Source organism: Lonchura striata, chromosome 2, assembly GCF_050655825.1.
Source record: "Lonchura striata isolate lonStrDom1 chromosome 2, ASM5065582v1, whole genome shotgun sequence".
Classification (NCBI taxonomy): domain Eukaryota; kingdom Metazoa; phylum Chordata; class Aves; order Passeriformes; family Estrildidae; genus Lonchura; species Lonchura striata.
This window is the reverse complement of record NC_140704.1, coordinates 116,216,600-116,238,820: the sequence shown is the minus strand read 5'-3', so window position 1 is coordinate 116,238,820 and position 22,221 is coordinate 116,216,600. Positions and strand designations below refer to the sequence as shown.

Genomic DNA, 22,221 nt, shown 5'->3' with positions numbered 1-22,221 from the left:
ACATTCAAGCTTCTACTATTCCTTATCTCTCTTTTGTTTTGTTTTTTTTTTACCTATTTTCATAGTGCCCACTACACATCATTATTTACTGTGTGAATAGTGCTATATGTTCTCTTATTCATAAAGCTATCACAGGAAATTATATCACAGTGCATTATACACTCCCTGTAGCAATGCTTTCGGCTTTAGACCCAATGAACTTAGTTTACCTTTTTTCATTGAGTTCCAAATTTATTAGACAAATCTCACTATTTTCATTTGTGATATAAACTTGTCTGAATCATTCCCCAGCTTTAGAGTAGTAATCTAAACTTTCCTTTGGTTAAGGAAAGTTGCTTTTGCTTAACAGTTCTCTGCCTGGTTGATGCCACCAGATTGGGTTTTTTTGTCTAGTTGAATGTAAGGCACCACTAGAAGAGGATGAAAAATTTGAGAAAGATAAAAAATATTATCAGCAAACCAGGTTACTCATGAAAAGACATAAAAGAGATTTAAATCCACCACCGTGTTTTACAACTGAACATGAGTTTTAAAAAAGTCTTCTTGCTAAAAAAAATATTTTTTAAATTACATGCGTTTACAAAGTTTTCTGCATACTGATCCTGCAGTTTGTTCAGAACTAGCCTTTCAGATTAGCAGTCTTAGAATGTACAAAAAGAGTGCATGTGACCACTTTCCTCACCTCATTCTGCTACAGATTTGCATTCAGTTCTTGCACAGCACTGAGACAGCCAAGATGAATTACATATCTATCAGATTTCTCTTTTGGCCTTTACCCCAACCTCTAAGATACATTAAGGTATCTTCTTTGTAGGATATGAAAAGCCTCTGAAGCACACAGTATTCTGACATAGATGGTTTTGCACTTCCAAAAATGCCTGTGAACAAATGTTTTTCGGTATTCCAAAGTCTAGTACAGCAGAAAGCTCACCATTTCTTGGGGATCCATAGCATGCATGCACCAATATTTTGCCACGAGCAAAATTTTAATAGAATTTATCACCATGAATTTTTAGTCTTTTTAGAGAAAATACACTCAGCTAGACAAAAATATTTCAAATCTTTCATTTGAACACAAACCAACAGATGCATTAAGCTAGTTTACAAATTGCACCAATTTTGCCAGCAACAAGATGTTTTTCCCTCAGTTCTATGGGCAACTTGTTTAACATGGTTTAAAAATGCAGGTCTGAATGCTACAGTCAGTGTTCAAGAACATTTCATGGATATGGGAGGATCTGAGTAACTGCAGGGGGAATAAATAAACTTTTTTATAAAGTTCCTTGGAGGGTTATGTATCACATTAAAAAAAAAAAAAAGAAAGAAAAAAAAAAAAGAAAAGAAAACCAAACCAAAACAATAAACACTCATGAGTGAAAAAAAAAAAATTCAATTCCAATCAGTAAGTGAAATGTTTCAAAGTACAATCCCCTGTTACTGCCACAGGAATGAGAGTACCAAATGATTCTTCCTTTTGCAAGAGAGAGAAATGTTTACTTTCTTTCAAAGACTGGAAATCTGGCATGGGAAAGAGACATATGTCATAGGAAAATAAAAAATTAAGGTGGCAATAAATATTTAAACACAAATAGGGGTTCTGGAAATTATCCCTGTGCATTTGAATCAGCTTGTATGGCTCCCCTGTGACTTTGGACATTTTGTTGGGCAGCTCTTGGTTCATAGTTTCTAAGATCTAATTTGCTTTAATCTGTGTGATTGAATAATGATGAACTGCAGAGCCTGGAACTATGCAGCTGAAGCCTTTCATCCATCCATCCATCCATCCATCCAGTTTCTTTGCAAAATGCCTTCTGCCACTGATTACTTTTTCTCTTAGTCCATTTGCTGAACACTAAAGTAAATTTCACAGTCCCCCAACCATAATTTAAAAAGTACTCAGACCAATTAATGGAAGCCTATGTCTAACATCCCCATCTATGTTAATGAACTGCCTTTCCCAGTTGTATCATAATAACAAATTTGGCCAAAATAAGCTTTAACTAGGACTCACAATAAGTTTTCTATAAACACACAATTTTATTCTGAAATACAACACAGCAGGTCAAACATCCAGAGAGTAACAAAAAACCTAAGTACATGTTGGCATAGAGGTGATTGTTTTTTTGCCCAGGAATTTGATTGCCCAGGAAAATAAAGTTTCTGCTATCATGCTGCACATATGTACCCACACAAGGGTAAAGGGTGGCAGTTGCATGTCTGAAGCTTTTACATGTCTGCAGTCCTTTCCCCATACTCAACTGCAGCAAAATGTGTCATACAAGGGGTTATATGTACAGAGAAGGTTCATAAATGTTTTGTGCAAACACTAAGCTGAATAAGAGTCTCCATTATTAATCCAACCGGCAATTAACACATCCACCAGGGATGTGAGCTTTTATTCTTTATAGATAAACTACCACCTCAAAGTAAAGCAGAGACAAATCTTTCCTAACAGACACCTGTTGAATACTAGGATAGCAAAACATAAATTGTAAGTGGTTAATGTCTCATATCAGCAATTAATACACTTACTTGCTGATTCATCTTACAGAATGAGTAGCTGTCAGGATTCTGTGGGACAGACAGAATCAGCATGGGCAGTTCTCCTTTCTCTAATGGGATAACTTGGACTTTTACAACCATACTATTTACACCATTCAGCCTACATGCACATACCTCATACATTAGAGGCCTTGCCAGAACATAAGTATTTAGTAAGATGGTGAAGTCACCCTAAAGCAAATATTAATAACTGGTTTGACAGTGTTTTTAACTGGCTTCATACTGGGCTATCTTTCCATTTTTATTCAAATTATTCCAATATTTCAGTTTTATTTAAATTATTATGATAACAGGAAAATTGTAATGTCATAACAAATTCATATACGCATTTGCCTATTTGCCACATAGCAGTTTTGATATTAAATACTAATGTAGGAGAAGATTTTTTTTTAAAGTCAGACTCTGAGAAGCAGCATGGGCTACTTTCCCATCTGTTCAGCTGTGTTTTTTTAAATACAAACAAAAATGCAATTTATTTTGGGAATTTATAGCTCTCTAAATAATAATGCACTATTTCCTTTTACAGTCCTGTAATAGAAAAATAAAATATTTCTTTAGCAGTTGTGGCTCTATTCACAGACAGAATGGTTGCAGACAGATCCCTTCAAGTGCTTATTCTACTACATTAATTCTAAGACTTCCAAATGTTCTTCCTCACAATGTATTGCTTAAGAGAGAGACTGCTAAATGAGCAAATATGATTTCATAATAAATTTAATTGATGTCAAGAATAGATTTAGGCAAATCCATTTTAAAGGCTCCTACAACAAATCAAATTATTTTCCATGTTTGTGTAATGTTCTTCTAAAAACTAATACATCAGAGAAAGTAGTGACCAAGTCTACAGTAATTTGCTATGAGATCATGATAAACATTCAGAGAAACCAAAGCCACATGTAAATCAGCATGTAATACACTATATGCATCCACTGTCTTTAAGTACTGAAAGTAAGCCTTTATGTAACCATTCATTAATGAAGTCTCAAAGCACTAACCATGTGTGCACAAAGTGTGAATTTAAGCTAAGTGAGATAAATGAACCAAAAGAAATTTATGCAATGTGCACAAGTCTATGTGATGATCACAGAGTAAATCCAATTCAGAGTTCCACTTCACTGTTGAGATCGTGTTCTATTCCCTGCACTTAGCATTGCCAAACTGAAAAATGCAGGTTTAAATTAAAAGTTACCATTTTGAAAATTTCTTAAACTTCAGCAACAAAAATATTACACAGAGAAAAGCTTGATGCAAAATTCTACAGCATAGGTAAGACAATTTGAAAAAAATGTAACAGACCAATTTAACAAACAGTTTTTCACACAGCTTCTGACCAGCCTATAAATCACACCCACTCGCCTCTCTTTAGTTAAAACGGGTTCACCACTCCTGTCTTCCAGTGGTACACTTGGTTGCTATACTATTTTTGCACTGCAACCTCTGAGGAAGAGAGTAGGGAGTATAACAAAAGACCATGCTCTGTTTTCCAAGGAGGAGGGAGGTCAGCCTGGCAGTCATCCAGCACTGCCCACTCCTTGGAATGCTCATTCCCAGTCCAACATTTCATGGGCATAATGGTGACTCAGAGAGGAGCCAGTGAACACCAGAATTCATGTCTTCTTTTTGGGTCTCCCTACACTTCACATCTTCACAGTCTGGATTCAAGAGCAAGACATCTTTTCACTAATTCACTCTATTTTTCAATTCAATGTACATTCAAACTAACGTGTAATTTCTCTTGATCAGGCTGTTCATTCTTAAATCCTTTTCCTGTATTTGTAAACTAAACTCTTGACACTGAATTTTCTGTTGCGGAACAAATGGAAACAGATCTAAGTCTAAAGAACCTAACACTTATCACTGCCACAACTGCTGCCAAATACTGAAGATTCCTCCATAAAGAAAACAGGGATGTCTTATCAAACTGAACACAAATTTCCAGGTAATCTGCCCTTGTCTATAATGTACTGCCTAAAGGCAGATGTCTAAAAACATTCACATCAATTATCTGTACTTTCACCAAAGAATTATTAAATAGTTTAAAATTAAGTAGTAAAGTGCAGTTATTGGAACAAGAAATGCTATTTTCATGCCTTGAGCCAGGATATATGAATACACAGCAGTATACAAACAGTAGATACTATTATTGGATTAACAGGACAAAAATGTGAAAAAATGAATTTCCATTATTAATAGAAAGAGGCATTAAGATCTGACTGAATTGTATAAAGTTATTCCTACAAAACTATTGAAAATGATCCACTGAAAAAACTTCTCATTTAGCCTTGAAATCAGTTCCAAATGGAAACCCTCTGCAAACAGCCTAGTAGAAGTTAGGATGACAAGCAAATGTTATAAAGGCAGATTTTAAAGTAGAGTTTTTACTTTCATAAGGGACAGAATGAATTCTTATTATTAATTAATGTATTGTGGAAATTTCAGACAATTTAGACAGTGATGGCCTGGTGGTAAGAACAAAAATCTCAGAAAGCTGCTAAATACAGTGCCTAATGCTTGGCTTTACTAAACAAAACCTTTGAAAACAAAAGAGAGGTTCAGTTTGATGTGGGGGAGGAAGAACTAGCAGAGGCATGTAAAGAGAAGATTTAAGAGGCCAGGAAGATGATCCTTACTTGTATATCTGAATAGATTTGAGAAAGGTATGCAGACTGAGAAAGATTTTCTGAAAGAGGGTCAATCCCTGTACAAGCACAGGCCACTCTATACTTTACATAGGTGTAATAGAAGCCACAAGAGCATCCAGCCATGTAATGTGGCTGCTGTCATGATCAAAGATGGTTTTATCACAAATTTCCAAATTCCAGGGCTATCACGGCTGAAAAGCACATAGTATGTCATATTTGACACATATATTTATCTGCTACAGACATTTATCTACTCTGAACACATGTATGCACACAAATATATGTAAAACATACACTGTCCAAACTGGAAGCTAGTAAAGGACACAACACAGATATTGTGGGAGGGAAATCATAAGTGTGAAGCTCTAACTAGGGACCATTCTCAGACGTATCAAAATTATCTGTTCTCAAATTACCAATTTTGTCTTCCCTTCAGAAAAAAACAGCTGAAAAGCAAAAAATCATGCCTTATATCTATATAAAATAAATATGTTTTCTGTATATATGCATCACTAACCAGAAATAGAAACAAATGTTATTCCTTTAGTTTTACAGATGAGTTGATAAGTCTTTTCTTTCATGTCACTCCTATAATGATGCCACCTTTATCTCAAAGAGGTGCCATATATGCTCATTGCTGTACATACAAACAACAAAGAAAATTCCCCACATACTTCTTTCCTGAATGAGGTACTTTTATATCATCGTATCACACCATTATAGGATCATTATGCTGAAGGTCTCACAGGCTTCCCAAAAGTCTCAGAACTATGAATAGTTCATAGTCTCAGAACTATGAATCTCAATAACCATGACTAATCACATGCTGCTCTGCATTATACCAACCAAGAAGATGGCCAAGAAAAACTCAATGCATCGCCTTCCTCGTGCCGACAGATTGCAACCACAGGAGCAACTGACAGCATGCAACATGGGAGACAGGAAGAGACATCAGCAATGAGGGCTGTGAGGGCAAACAGAGTCCAATGTTTTTGGGGCAGAACACCCACCCCAAATACGGAGTTTGCCACAAGCAGCCACCTGCAGCCTGTTGACTGACCTGTAGCAGAAATAATTTGTCCAAGCTTTTAACAGGAGCACTTCAGCGCGGCCTTACATTAAAGGGACGATCACACAAGTAATTTCACACTTCAAAAGCTGCCATGAGTATTTCAGTAAATCAAAGGCTTCCCAGACTGATGAAAACCGAGCGTGCAGTGGAAGAACATCCTCCCCATGGCAGAGGAAGGAGCTGATTCAGTCAAACATCATGCCTGTCCTGCTCTTGCAAAACACCTGTGCTCTTCTTCCAAGCACCTGTAGGAAGGCTGCCATGGAAATCAGCAATACAATTGCCATGAGCATTACCACAAGAACAATTTCTCCAAACAGAGAACAACATAGAGTGTCTCTTTCCCAGCAGCTACAGATTCTGAGCAGCAGTACCTCCAGAAGCCTTCAGACTGTGAGCAACAGCACCTTTTAGGTATCTGCTGCGTGTAACATACCAAGTTATTTTTATAAATTACTGCTCCATGGATTTTTACTTCCTATTATTTTAAAGTTTTAAATGTTGTTCTGAAGATTTGATTTGCAGACTCTAGAGGAACCCTCATCCTAAATTGAAGGCTGCCTAGATATATGCTATTGGTACATAGTTATTCTCAATTGAGAGTACTCACTAAGATGAATAGGTTTGCATAGTCTGAAACTAAAAAGTCAAACACTGTCCCTAATCTTCACTCTGAATGGGCCCCAGTACTGTAAAAACACCTGGCTTGTATTAGAGAGCATAATTTTGATGTCTAGCACCACACTGTAGTACTTACAGGAAAGTTTTCAGGTTGTTTATCATGATTTCTAAATCCAATAAGTATTTCCAAGTATTTCAGATGTATAGTGGTAAGAAAATCTTTCAAATTAAAAAACAGTATTTATATAATTCAAACTTATTTTTTAGATAACAAAAAGCTTTGATAAACAAATGGGTTTTGACCACAGGTTTCAAACACACAAAAGACAGTTTATATACTCATAAATACAGGCTACTACTACGAGGTGTATTTTTTAAAGATGAAGGACTAGCTTTTCCCACAGTAGCATCTCCAGATACTGACATGCCATAAACCTGCAGAAAGTGACATTTAGCTGTAATTGCAGAACTTCAAAGTAGTTCACTATTTTTGCAAGCTTTCAATGTTTTAAATGCCTCCAGAGAGAGATATTATATGTAGGAAGATCTAAGATACTTCTTGCCATCCAGAAAAGACAATTCTGCTGCCATAAAATAAGGAATGTAAATTAATCTGGTGTATTGCTTTGTAACTCAAGTAATATTGACATTGGTGCACAAAAGCAGCCTCCTTCTCATCTACTTTCTCTGAAGCAGAATTAGTATTTAAAAGGCAGAGAATTTTATTTTTATATTTTTAGAGTTGCCCCTAGAGGTGCTTCCAGCTGTTTTTCCCAGATCTATTTGCTGGAAAGTAAGATGCCCAGACAACTTTCCTACAGAAATTAGAACTGTGAAATGAGGTTCGTAATTCCATGTAGTCTCCACCAACTTGGGAATACTGTAGAATCTATTTTTAAGACAGGCGGGTGTAGGAAGCCAAGTTTATGGCAGAATTCATCTTAAGACAGAGGTACCTATATGTTCACATATTGCAGGGCAAAAGGAATGAGAAATACTGATGATGCCACTTTTGCATCTCTCCAAACATAAGGCAACACAAGAATCTCCATTATTTCCTTGTTGCTTCTCATGCACTTTGAGGCCAACCTCAGCCCAAAAAACCAGAGCTTCCCAACTACATCCACAGATGTACCTGCAGAAGGAAGGAGTCCATCTAAGGATGCAAATGAATTATTGTGTGTGAGTTCCTGCTTTAAATATAGGGAATTCATGGACTTTTGGAGAACAATGACACAAATACAGCTGTACCCAGACATCTCTCACATGGAAAGGGAATACTTTTCTGGCAGAACTCTTTACAAGCACCAGGTCTGTATTTCAAGGATGCAATTCTGAAGATTACTGAATAACTGCTGTCTTGGAAAGCACCTCTTTCCCCTCAAAAACACAGACAGAAGCTCTCTCGTCAAATATCTTACTTTTATCCTTCTCACAGTTCTCTCTGTGCTTTGTCTAGCAATGCAACTATTCACCTTTTCCTCTTTTCAAGGGTCACATATACCCTCTTTCTATCACCACATAAAGAATGAAAAAGCAAACCCACTATATTTTAGTGCCTTCTTTCATGCAGTTTGGCTAGACCTTTATGACCCTAGCTACTTGTGATCTCAGGCTCATAGTTCTGCAGCCATCAAAACCTGTAGAAAAGGCATACAGGTGTATACACATACACCTGTACTATCATGCAGTAACTAGCAGGGGAAATGTTATGTCTTTTCATACTCTTTAAACTAAAAGGAAAATTATAGATAATGTTGTAATTTTCCAAAGGGAAATGATGCCCAAATATTTTACTTTTCATTTCCCAAAATGTGGTGGTTTTTTTCCCCTAAAAAAATGCCTTTGCTGCAGTTAGACAAATACAGCTAGTACATAATATTAAAGAGTTAACAGTAAAACTAAAAATCAAGTCTCATTTCAGAGAGAAAAAGTCATGGGTTTAAACATGACACAGGCTTTATAAAGAATTATATATTAAACTCAATGAAGAGCTGTACAATTATATATTAAACTCAATAAAGAGATGCAGAGAAGCACAGCACTAAAAACTACAGAATCTTAGACCTGAGAAAACAATCAACTGGGTATAAGATGTATTACATGAGGGCATATTGCTTGAGATTAATCTTGGGATTTTCATTTCTGAAATAAGTACTGTAGCATCATTAAGAGGTTAAAAAAAGGCAGCAAGATATACATGAAAGGGCACGTTGTACAGGAGTGTAGTGACAAATGGCAATATCAAATCACTGCCAACAACTGGATTTCTCCATTAATCAAAGCATGCAATGAGTACTCTGATCCACCTACCAAAAATCAGAAGGTTTACGGTTTTCCTAATTAAGAAGAAAATTTTGCAAACATAAATAGCGTTGAAAACATGGAGAATAATACAATATATAATGTCTGTTCAGTAAGATCAGCTCTCCTTTTAGAGGTCAAGTAAGTTATTTAATGTAGTGAAAAGGAAACCTGATGAATAAAACAGATTAACAAACTGAAATCTAAGCAATTTTAATTAAGATACCCCAAGGAACCAACATAGACAATATCACAACTGCATAAGAAAGTGGTGAAAAGAAGCATGTGATGAACTATTGCTGCAAATGCTTAAGAATTAACTAGCTGAAAGACTAATGACACAGTGTAGAAATTATCGCTTTGTGCATTCAATTATCTAGGAAGGTCCTTTCTTATCTCAGAAAGCTTAAATAAAATGAGAGGTGATCATCATCAGATGCTGTCATGACTTCTATACACTGCTGGGAAACGCCTCTAGCACAGTTGCAGTATGCCCCCTCCAATAAAACTCCTTCACAAATGTCACTGTATTTGACACCAAAGTTGCTCCAGCAGAGTGACTATTTTTACATTTAGGTTAATGGAGTTGCTTAGTTTAGGGACAGGGAGCCCTGCAAGGAATGAACCCCTGGAAGGGCTCTATCTTGCCCTATTCATAATGTGCCAACCACACAAGCTCCTCGGCACTGTAAACCAAATTTGCTCTTTCATCCATTTCTCCAGCTGACTTTGAAAAGACTACTTCTATGTTTTATCTTTTTATCTTTTACATTTTACCTTTACATTTTGTATCCATAAAGCTGTTTCATAAAGAAGTAAACCACATAATTCAAAGAATGAGAGTGAAGGCATTCCAGACATTAAAACCTGTAGAGACACAGATCTGAAGCTGACTTTTACTCAAAACCTATCTTCAGGGAGGAACTCTATACATGCATCACTGCATGTTTTGTTACTTGAAAAAAAATGGCATTGCACTGACCAAAATCTTCACACAAATGTTTGCCATTTAATAACCAATTGAACAGTTGTGAGAAGAACTGTTTGTGAATTCTGCTGCATTCAGGGACATACAGCTGCGGTACCAACTGCTAATGGATACAGGCAGACAGCTGTGAGTGATGAAACCTAGAGCTGCAAGACAACTGTAGAGCTGATCACTTCGCCCTCCCTCCTTTTTCACTTGAAAAAATATGATTAGCATAGATTAGTTCCCAAAGCCTGTTTATAATATCTATAAAATGATAGGAGATAGAACAAAGCTCTTTCAAGCATAATTCTAATGACTTTACTTCTTTAGGGGTCAAAAGCAAGTCAAAGAAAATCAATGCCCATTTGTGTTGTTGAAGCTGAAGCATACAGTTCATTATTCAGAACTGTTAAAAGAGTCAATCAAAACATTTTGGCATACAGAAAAACTAGAAAAAGCTATCTCACATAATTATGAATGAATATATATTTAGCAATTGCAAAACAGCAAAGTATTTTAGAAACAATTCTGTAATTAAGAATCAGTGCTTCATATTAAGACAAATATTAACAGCTATATTAAGTATGAATATCAAAATTTAAAAATATTTTTAATCTTCCCAAGTTTTAGTATTATACCTGTTGAAATCAATGACATTTTTACACTAAATTTAAAAAAATAGCAAAATAGTCTTTAGACCAAGAAAGAATCAGAGGATGCGATTACTATCACTCATGATAGTCTGTCATTTGTACAAGACAATGGAGTTCTCTTTAGTTTTTGACAGAAAGCAGAAGAAATATGAATGTCATAAACAGCACTCCCATTCTCACTTCTTAATGGTTAGCTGTTTTTTAAATAAATTGAATACAAAAAGTGGAGGGGAAAAGGCATGTGGTTTTTCACTCAAATAGCTTTTTATTCACACTTAAATCTGAGTCTATTTGAATAATTTTACCAAAAAGCAATATAAAATGTACTTAAAATGCCATTTCTAAAGGCCATCTTCAACATGAAACCAAGTATACTGTTCACTATTTGAAAAAGCACATTAAGAACGAACAAAAAATAAAATAAAGCCAAACTTCCAAATAACCTGATAAATAAATTGTTCCTCCTCTGGTCTTATCTCAAAAGCTCCAAGCAATGAACACTTCAGAAGTGCTTCATGCTTGTCAGCTTTAAAAGCACACCTTTGAACCAAAACCTCAACTTACCAAGGAATGAACACCCAAATCTAAGAACAAGGAACGAATTTCATAGGAAAAAAAAAAAAAAATTCATCCTGTTCATCATTTCAGATGATAACCACCTGCAGAACTGAGCAATCAAAGAATTGCACCCACAGCATCCCTGAAGCCATGAATTCTTTCACAGACTCAGCATCCATGCCAGTATTAAAGCAGTAAAGCATCAGTGCCTTCCCTCAACCACATCTTGCAGAGAAATTTCAGTGCCTGTTGAAAAGCACCCTGTGAACACCAGTGTGGGACTTTCGCTCTGCTCCAAGTTTTATTCCACACTGGGAACATCCACTGCCACCCTCAGGGCATCACTGTTTCAGCTGTGCTCAGTTCCTGGCATGGGGGACCTCCTGCTTTTCACAGCAAAGCCTTTCATAAACCATTATCCATTCCTTATCTCTGAAGTGCCTGAATTGCACAGCAAACTGTGTCCAGCAATATTGTTTATCCATGTTCTGGCCTCATGTGCAAAATCTTAATCCCAGTTTATAGAACATTTATTTATGTTAAATAAATAAATATATTACATATATTTATATATGACAGTCAAAACTATTGCTACTCTCACATAAGTATCACAGTGAAGAACTTTTATGGTTTTGCCCAACATTATGCAAAACAAACCAGAGAACGAATCATAAAATTAATCTCATCCCAAACACTCTACTTGATTAGTTTTTCTCTACATTACTTTAATAAATTGAAGAGAGCAAGTACTCAGGAAACAACCCAGCCCTTGGCTGCTGCAGCACCAGATTCATCATACAACAGAGCGTTCCACCTCTTTTGGCCAATTCGAGCTAATTACTGAAGAGAGTCCCAAACGACAGTGACAGCCACAACTGAAGTGTGCAGTGGAAAAAAGCTTTGTTTCTGTATCACATAGCTCCTCTTCTTCATAAGAGGTAGACACATCACCTACTAAATCCATCTCCCAAGACTAAATCAATCTCTCAAGATGAATAATGGTACTTACTTGAGCACTTCAGAGGGAAGAACTGAGATCAGACTACAGCTCTTGTTTGTCTTAATATTCAATCTAAGATTAATAAATTACACATTCAACTGGGTTGGGCTGACTAAAAAAGTCACATTCAAACAGGATTTTCTGCCAGCTCATGAAAGCTATGCCCAAAAAGCATGACTGAGAAAACACACACACACACAAAAAAAAAAAAAAAAAAAAAAAAAAAAAAAAAAGAGGAAAGAAAAATAACTTCTGAGTTTGCCCTGAAATTTCTGAATCAAAGTCAACAATCTTCTCTAGTAAAAAGATTTATATAGAATTAAAACAAAAATGCATACTATAAAGTTAAATATGGAAATCTCAGATTCAAAAGATACAAGCCAAGTGGGATACAGAACATTAAACAGGATTCTAGAATAGCCTTACAGTGAAGTGTGTGATGGCCACTCCTGAATTTTTAAAATTAAGAACTACACACAATGTAAACTAAAGTATCAATATCCAGGAAGGCTTTCTGACAAGTACCATGTAAAATATAAGGAAAACGTGTGAAGGTAAATAAGGTTAATTAATATCTTAAAAGTGGATATTTTTAATGATGTCTTTAAAGACCTCAAGTCTTACCTTCCCCTTTCTTTTCGAGTTTCTAACAGAAAAGCAACATTTTTTTTTTTCTCAGATCTTGTTAAAACTCGATTCTTTAGCCATGTAAAAGAGGGAAAATTTGACTGTAAGTGAAAGTCTAGAGCACCATGTCCTTTAATTCAGTGATGGGGACCTTCATTCGATTACCTCATAGCTATGGGACAAGACACGGCAAAAGCCAAATGATAAAATATTAAATTATATTTTCTTCCTCCTCAGGCAAAGAGTGAGTATAGCATTAGATTAGTTTGAAAGACTAAAAAGGAAGAAGAGGAGTCTGCAATATGCATCACAAGTGACTAATACAATTTTTAAGCCCCGTTTATTCATATAATCAGGCATAAGCACTTATGCTAACTGTGGAAACCTCAAATGTAATACATAGCCCAAATGAATTCCAGATTAGTGCATGCTTCAGTGTTTCATGTTCTCCCTTGCACATGCCTAGTGAAAGCCTGCCACTCTGCAACAGAGGAAGGAATTACTACAACAAAACCATAGGCAGACTTTGCCAGAAACTATACTTTTTTTTGAAATGAGGCAGAATAAGCTGAGTGTTTTAAGTAATGGATAGGTTTGCATCCCACTGTCTAGCAGCAGTTATTCTAATTGTGTTTCACAGCTTCATCAGAGAGGCAGAAATATGAACAAACTATAGGAGCATTCTCCATAATCTGCACTGAAACAAATGACACTCCCTTCAGCCAGAACATCTTCCACCATTATGGGAAAGGATCCATTTATCTTTCAGCTATAAACCTGAGTTAGCTACATGTTCACCATACTGACATCCCAACATTTTTTAATCTTATGATGTCAATCTTGCATCTACGTAAAAATGTGTATTTCAGTGTGTAAAAAGATCTCTTGCTGCTGACAACTCAAAGTGCATTAACTTGGGAAGCCTTGAGATTTCCACACACACCCACACACTCCTTTCAGTACAGATCTCACTGATTAGAAAACAAAATATCCACAACTTAATAGACCTTTCACACACAGTGGCATTTCTGCAGAAGCATACGTTTCCAACACTTCAACTTTTACTTTCATCACTATTAGCAAGTTATTTTCCCAAGTTATTTCCTACACACACACCATGCCCAGTGCCCCTGCTGAAACTACCACATTCACTGAAACTGAATGAGCTCCTAGTGAAACATCAGAGCTTAGCTGTAAATATGTGTAAATACTTTTATTCTGTGCTGCTTTCCTGTTAGAATACAACATGCATCAAGGTCACTGTAACAGATTGCAGTTTTCAGGCTCATAGAGAAGACACTGAGGAAATCAGTAAGAGCAAACTTAAATAAGCAGTGTTTAAAGTTCTGCCTTCTCCCAAACCTGCCCAGAATTCACATCTCTGTTTCCTGCATTTCAGTCAGGTCTATTCACAGGTTCGGGAACGCTATCACTGCTGAAAGGTGAATAGAACTCGTTCTTTGCAGTGTGACCGGTCTGTTCTGAGCTCTCCGAGTTTTTAGCTACAGATTACAGCCCCATGGGCCTCTCCCTTTGAAGTGGAGTTCCTCTGAATTAGTCCCCTGCCTGCAACCTGTCCTCCATACACTGAAATAAATTACAGTCAACTTTTCCCTTCATTGCCATGTCAAGTGTAGCAATAAATATCCACAGGCTAAAAGCAAACAAACAAGACTGGACGAACCATAACCTCACAGCAAGAGCATCTCAAGGAAGAACACCAGGCAGGGCACAAGAAAGTTAAGGGCATAAAAATCAAAACTCACTATCTGAATCCATAAGTGCGTATGTAAGGCTAACATGCTTCTTGCCTCTCTCCCACAAGAAGCACGGGTGAAAAGCAATTAAGGGGCTCCTATAATTTAGTTAGAGTTCAGCAAAGAGGAGAAAGCATTTTACACTATGAAATGCCTGGGAAAAGGCATCATCTCTTTCAGTTGCAGAAGTGGGAAGCGTTGGGACACGGAGCTTCTTTCCCGGCTATGCACCGGAGCACCGCACCAGCGGTCCGCCCGCGGCGGACTCCGGCGGAGTTGGAGCGGGGCTCCCCTGCAATCCCGGCCACCAATCCCCCGCACCTCAACCCCCGAGAACTGATGCTGGCGCCGCCGCCCATCCGGCCTCGAAACTGGCAGCAACCGATCAGCAGCTGCAAAAAAAAAGTCACTCGAGACGAAGGAAACGCAGCGAAAAGGAAGCAAGAGCTTACTTGCCTATACAGCACCGCCGGACGACCTCCTCGCAGCTGAGAAACGCTGTGCCGCTCGTCCTCCTCCCTCCGCTCCGTGCTAGTTCCAAAATAATTCCTCCGGGCGCCGGCACATCCCCGGGCTCAGCCGAGGAGCGCAGGGAGCCCGGCCGCCTCGCCCCCCCGCCCGGTGCCCATGGTGTCAGCCACAGCTCCGGCAACTCGCGCTCCTGCCCGCCGGCGCTACCTCGGGGCGGGCCGCCGGCTAACAGGGCATCGCAGCCCGGCCGCCGCCGCACCGGCTCGAACTCCGCCGCGCTGGGGGGGAGCGAGGGGCTCCCCGCGCCCTTCCCGGAGACGGAGCGGGGGCGCCGGGCGGGGGCGTGCGGGGAGCAGCGCCGCCCCTCGCGGCGGCGAGCGGCCAGGCGAGGCGCGGCGAGGCGAGGGGAGGCGAGGCGGCGCGGCGCCGCCACCGCGGCCGCAGCCAGGCGCGGCGATGCCGGCCCCGCCCGGGACCCCCGCCCGCCCCCCCGCCGCTCCCGGGGCGCTCCGTAACGCCGCCCCGCTGCCGGCGCCAGCAGATCCGGTGACGCGCAGCCCTCCCCCGGGCCGGCCCCCGTGCCGGAGAGGGGCGAGCGGGCGGCGAAGCGGGAGCCGCTTCCCACGGGCAGCGGGAGGGTGAGCTGGACCACCGGCGCGCAGGGACAGAGCGGTCCCGGGCGCGGCGGCGGAGCTGCCGAGCGCCCGGGGGAGGCGGTGTCTCCTGGGCTGCGGGAGAGCCCGCTCGCCCGGAGCCCGCGGAGCTCTCCCCGGTCCTAGGGAGCTGCGGCTGGCCGCTCACCCCGTGCCCGGCAGGAAAGTTATCGGCTCCCCCTCTTTCCTCACTCAACCTCCTCTTTAGTTCAGCTGCCTTGGCTGCCCTTTCTGCCAGCTGTGTGACAGGGTTTCGGCTGGCCGCTCGCCAGAGGGACTGTACATCGATCCCCCATGTAGGGAAGAAATTTGGTGCCGGTTCTATTACTTTGCCTGGCTGGCTTGGCGCGGCACCGGCGCTGCCTTCTCCGCGCCCCGTCTCCCAGCCTCTAACCCAGAGCACGGCTCTGCGGCGACCACCGCCACCGGCGCACAGCCAGCGCCGCTCTTCCGGGCTGCCTCGGACAAGGAGGGGGCCCAAAGGGTGCAAAAGGGGTGAGGGACAAGCTGCCCTGTGCCTCGCGAAAGCCCTGCGTGATCCTCGCTCTCCCGTTCCGCACGCTCGTGCTTCCAGCAGCGCGCACGGTGCCCGGCCGGAGATCCCCCGCAGGCATGGATGGCCCTCGCCGTCGGACAGCGCTGCAATGACACGCTCTAACGCAGCTATCAGTCACTTACACAGGCACACCCATATATATAAAACATAGATATGTATGTACATGCATGAACACACCCCCATACGCATAGGCGGCCGCCGCGGGGAAACCGCATCTCCCCGCGGATGGGGCCGCCAGAAGTCGACCTGCCACGGTGAAGGCAGGAGGAGAATGAAGGCGGCGGGGAAAAGCAGCAGGAGAGAGCCCGAGGGGAGCCGCCACCGGAGCCGCCTCTCGGCGCCGCGCTGGCCGCGGGCTCCCGCGGCGATGCCGGCAGCCGGGCTCGCCGCCCGCCGGCGCTGCGGAGAGCTGCGGGCAGGGAATCCCGCGGAGCCTCTGCGCCTCCTTGGTGTCGGGGAGAGCCCGGCCCTCGTGGGGCTTTTGCCAAACTGAGAGTGAGTGGAGCAGCAGTGGTCTCACCCGCATGCTCTGGGGCCCCTTCTAGCTCTTGGGAATGTTTCTCTCTAGTTAGGCTGAGGATGTCTGGGAGGGTGTCACAATTAAAAGTTCGCTAGAAAGGAGATTGAGCTTTGCTGTTCCGTAGCTTCTCCGATAGTCCTTTTCCCTTCAACTTCTGTAGGCTTCTTCTAATGAAAAGTGGTTTTCACGGGCATCTCACAGTTAAGGGCTTTTCTTCAACCAAGTTGGCAGAAACAAAAATGTTTCTGTTCCTTATGCACTCCTTTTATAAATATTACCTTCAATAATGTGCAGTGAGCTATTGAGGGGGGAAAAGATTTAAACAGACAGCTTAATGCAAGCTAAATGCAAAGCTAAGAGAGTTGCTCCGAAGAATAAAGCTAAATGTTGGGTTGATAAGTGCCTTAGAAAATGCATTGATAAGTTTCATGCCTAATTGAACAGATCTGTACTTCATGTACTTGTCATCTTGAGATACAGATCTTTATCTTTCCTTGTTTACTAGTATTGAATTGATACCAACAGTTCTTGATAGCTACAAACTAACCAAGCTATTTGTCCTACTGAAAGATTGAATAGTTTGAACTGATAGTTCTTCTGACAAGACTGAAAAAATAAATTATTAAAATGGTACATATATGAGGACTGGGATGATTGAAAATCATGTCTGAGAATTTAAATAAATGAAATGTAATGAACTAAAAACTTATCAAAGACAGAAGTGAAGTGGAATTCATGCCCTGCTGGGAAAGTCAACACCCAAGAAAGAAATTTATAAACAAAGTAGAAACAAAAAATATTTTATTACCTTTCAGTTGCTTTGTCTAGAGTCAGTCCCATACTCAAATTTCAACAGGGACAACGTCCTCAGTTTTCGCTATCAGAGTCACCTATTGATTATAGAATCAATACATATCCTGTTCCCCCATCTGTAGGAAGAGCTGTCATTTTTCATGGAGACCTCCCACTTCATTCTTTGTGTGATAATGTAAAGTGGATAGCTCAAGCAAGAAAGGAAATTTCATTTCACAAGAGGAAGCTGTTCTATTTTAGTGCAGTATCTTTCAAACTATTTTAAAATATATTAATATTTATTAAAAACATATTGATATTTATTAAAATACATATAGGTTGCAAGTTTCATTACCACTAAGAATATGCTGAAGATGAAGTCTACCAAACCAGGTGAAAAAAGTGTGCAGTATTTTTTATCATTATCAACCACATTGTGTGAAATAAATGTGCATTCCAGTTTTACACACAATTACATTCATGTTACATTCATGTTGTATTTTTGCTTCAGGCAGAACAAACACAAAATAAGATTTTTACGTATACAGAAATCAGATGTCAGGTAAATTTAAGATGTAGTCAACAACATGAAGCAACATTTATAGTCAGAGAGGTGAGCCAGAATTGTTTTTATGTAGTATGGAATATGTTAATTAAGAAATTTCACGTAATAAGATGATGGTAGATTGGCATCTGTTTTAGATTCTTCAGCTTCAGCAGCCTGGCACCACTCAAGTCACCAACAAGGATGGAGTGACAAAGGATGAGAAGCATTAAAAATGGAAGAAATGTAGGCTAAGCATGAAGAAAAATTGTCATTACTTAAAAAATATGAGAATGAAAGGAAGAATTTTACCCACCAAGCAAGCGAGTGACACTCTTGGTAAAACTGTATTGACTACCTATCTGCAAAAGATCATTTTTCTTCTTTTCTGTTTCATAAATGACTACAGCATCCATTTTTTTTTTCTGAATGTATAGCTCACTTTGAGTGTGGGCAGGGCTTCTGGCATTTGGCAGCCAAACCCTTATGCATGTGTCTGTCACACATAAGCCTCCCTCTGAAAATGCTGGGAAATAAAGGGCAGAGAACTCAGCTTTGAAAAAGTGCATGGGAAAAGAAACTACCAGTTGTAGTGGCCAAGTAACATGAATGTATGAGAAAGATGTTTAAATGCTTTGGGAAATAGAGAGTGGTTTTTGTCCAACATCACTGCAGCATTAGATTTTCCATTCCCGTAGCGTGTCCTACCACCTCTGGGAACACATCATGGCTGATAGGTTATTAATTGGTTCTGTGAGAATAGAATTAATCTATTTTCAATATCCACTTTTGGAAAAGAGAGCAGTCAGAGTAACAAATGTAACACCATCAAGGACAGGTGTCACACTTTATAGAAAGTGGATCACAAGGTCATCGATAAGCTCCTTGGTATTTTGTGTATCAAGGTGCACATGAAGAGCACATTCCCAATTCCTGATGATATAATTTTGGTTTTAACTTCCATTCACAGACTGATAATAATCCACACAACTATGTCAAAAAATATGTGAGTATATTCCCTCTTTTTTCCCCATTTAGTCTAAACTAAGCTTCACAAAAATACTCCATTTACGAGTATCAGGCACCCTTATATAAAATAATGTGTCATTTGTCACCATGGCTTGTAATCTGAAAATATGACTGGGGAACTGATGGAGACCAAAATAGTCTTCTACAGTCTGTAGGTGGCCAAAATATTCTGCAGCTATATTCCATAAAATTCCTTGCTGCCGTGACTTCTTTCTCAAGAACTCTTGTCAGTCCACTTAAAACTCTCACTCACATGGGCCCAAAGAGAGACATGGGGGTTTGTTCAAATTGTAACTAAATATAGTTATACATTAAAATTCCTCTTTTCTCATGTAAACAGGATAGTAGCAATTCCATAAATTCTGTGCAAATTTTTACTTTGAAATTCTGGGCTTTTAAAATCATCTAAAGGCTTGAAAAATTTAAAACCATACAGCTTGAAACCTAACAGCAGAGAATCTCAAGCGACACTGGGAAATTCATAGTCTTAATATCATTCCTTAATCCTAAATTATACATGCAGCCTGTATATCATAATCAGTACTGTTATTATTTATGGTAGTCTATAAATGGCTTGCATCTCATTAATGGGTATTTTTAACAGAGAAGATAATTTGGATAAAATTTTAACAAAGGATTGTAACTACTCTCAAGGAAATTATTAGCATTATTTGCCTTAGTAATTAATTTATTAACATAAACTATTACAAATCAAAAGAGACAAGTAAAACATCATGGGCTATAAACAGTATGACCTAAGAAAATTATTGATTATATTTTTCTGTTTCATTCTCAACAAAAAACAATTATATTTGCTTTCTCACAATTATCCTATTTCTTCAACAAAAGGAGATAGAATTCCCCTATGTGCATTTAAAAATTAATTGTACACATTGCAAAGTTTGAAAATGTTTGGGGTTTTTTTTTACATTTGGAAGAAAAATAACTCATAAAAATATAATTTGAAAATAACTAATGTACATTCTGTAGGATTTATGAGTCTTCATAAGAAAACAAAAAAAACATAAAACATTATTAAGGATGGGAAATAATTTATTTCTTCACAATTTTTGAAGTGATAGTTAAAAGATTAGACAGTGTAATTCAAATCTGGGATGTGATCTGCAGATAATTTAATTGTTTAAAGCATTTTGAAATATATGTGGGTGCATCTATATTTTATAAAAATGATTGGTATGTTGCTGGCATTAAAGTCAACTGTATATACTTGAGGCAATGCTTGTGGATGGAAGTCTCAGCTCTAGAGTTGAAGCCACTTTGTGCAGTGCGGCTTAGGTACACAATTTCCCCCTTTACAGATAATCCCTTGTAGATGGATGTTAGGACATGGTCTGCCCAGTGTCTCCAACCTGGCCCTGGACTGTGCCTGTGGGAGGATGAGGAGAGCAAGGACTATTTAATCAGTAAATGTTTTCAGATGGCTCAGGTTTTTTTTCACATTTGTAGGTCTCTGAGAAAAGGGATAAAAAAAGCTGCTTCCACAGCTGCCAAGGAAGTGGAGGGTTGGTTCTGCCTGTGGATGAATGAGACAAGCCTTCCCCCCCTGGAGCTACCACAGCATCCATCCAAACCTTCAATAGGAAGAACAGCTGCTTTAGCTCAGATTTTTCTGCTCAGTTCCACAACAGCAGTGTGTTGCTCTGTGAATGAATTCAGTGTTTGCTGTAAATGCAAGGAATGGTAACTGTACTGCAGAGAAGGGGATGTAGGTGTCTCTTGATGTGGGGAACGTTCTAGTGTATGTATGCTGAACACTGTGCTGATACTCAGTGCAAATGAAAAAGTAAGAACCTGGCCTACTTGGACTGTCCTGTAAAAGCTTAGTGGTTTTCTGTCACAATGCATGAGGGTTGTATGCATGACCTGCACCTGACCCTAGGGAAACCATCTGGACTCTGGTAGCTGTACCATTTTCTGTTGTTTCTTGCAAAAACTGTCTCCAGATCAGAACTGTGTGACTTCACTGCATGAGGGAGTCAAATACTCCAGATCTTTTGCTGCTGAATAAAATAGGAATTGCTTTTCCATCAGTCTTGAAGTTTTGGGGGTTTTCTTGCCTGTCCCAGCCATGTATTAACAGCTCAACAGCTGTGCAATAGTTCTCAACATCACTGTGTGCTTCTCTCACCACTCTTGATGCTATCTGCTGAACACGGGCATGGTTCTTACTCACACAGCTCCCAATAGTCCAGTTTTGTAGAGCTCTGTGATGCTGGTTTTTGCTCAGCCCTCATCTCATGTGACACAGCCCTTTCTTAGCCTTCACAGCCTGTCTCTGCCTTTAGGCCATCTGTCAGAAAGGATACTCTTTGCTGCCTGAGTGTTTCTCCATGGTTTCCAGGGACCAAAATGGAGATAAAGGACAATAGTAGAAATGCAATTAAAAGCACATTTTTGGTTTGGTTGTTGTTTTTAAGCAGTCTACTTTTAGTCACAGTAAACTAATATCAACTTATCTGTTTCAGTCTGACACAAATTAGCAGAGTTTTATATGGGTCCTATCTCCATTCCTTGGAAGAAGCACATTTGGAGACTCCTCTGCCTCGATGTGCTGCTCCAGAATTACAGCTGAGGGATTTGTAGGACATACATTGCAGGACACCTTCCTGCAGGATATCAGGGTGCCCTGAGGCTCAATGGTCCCTGGGGACCAGGCTGATATAGTGACAAAGGCAGGTCCAAGGTCAGGCTGGGAAAAAAAGACTCACAGATCAGGGTCTAGTGCCCTCAGGGTACTTGTGAATGATTCAAATCAAAAATACAGTTCTACTTCTGAAGTAAGCCTACTCCCAGGCATCCCTATCATGAAGGTTTTCTGTTCTGTAGATGTGTGTGCCAGATTATCTCTCATTACAAAAACATGAAGGCA

The 22,221-nt window shown here is 39.7% G+C and overlaps 1 protein-coding gene across 8 annotated transcripts in view; it reads right to left on the bottom strand.

Annotated features, from left to right (window-relative positions):
• SNTG1 (syntrophin gamma 1) overlaps nt 1-15,562 on the bottom strand; it is a 314,313-nt gene extending 298,751 nt beyond the window's left edge. For 2 of the 8 annotated variants that reach the window (XM_085572102.1, XM_077783680.2), the window contains exon 1: nt 15,223-15,556. The gene's annotated coding sequence lies outside the window, so the exon portion shown is untranslated. Of the gene's footprint in view, nt 1-15,218 lie in introns of all 8 variants that reach the window. The other 6 variants (XR_014952899.1, XM_077783692.2, XM_085572105.1 and 3 more) reach the window with 6 other exon arrangements.
• Between the last annotated feature and the right edge of the window lie 6,659 nt (nt 15,563-22,221).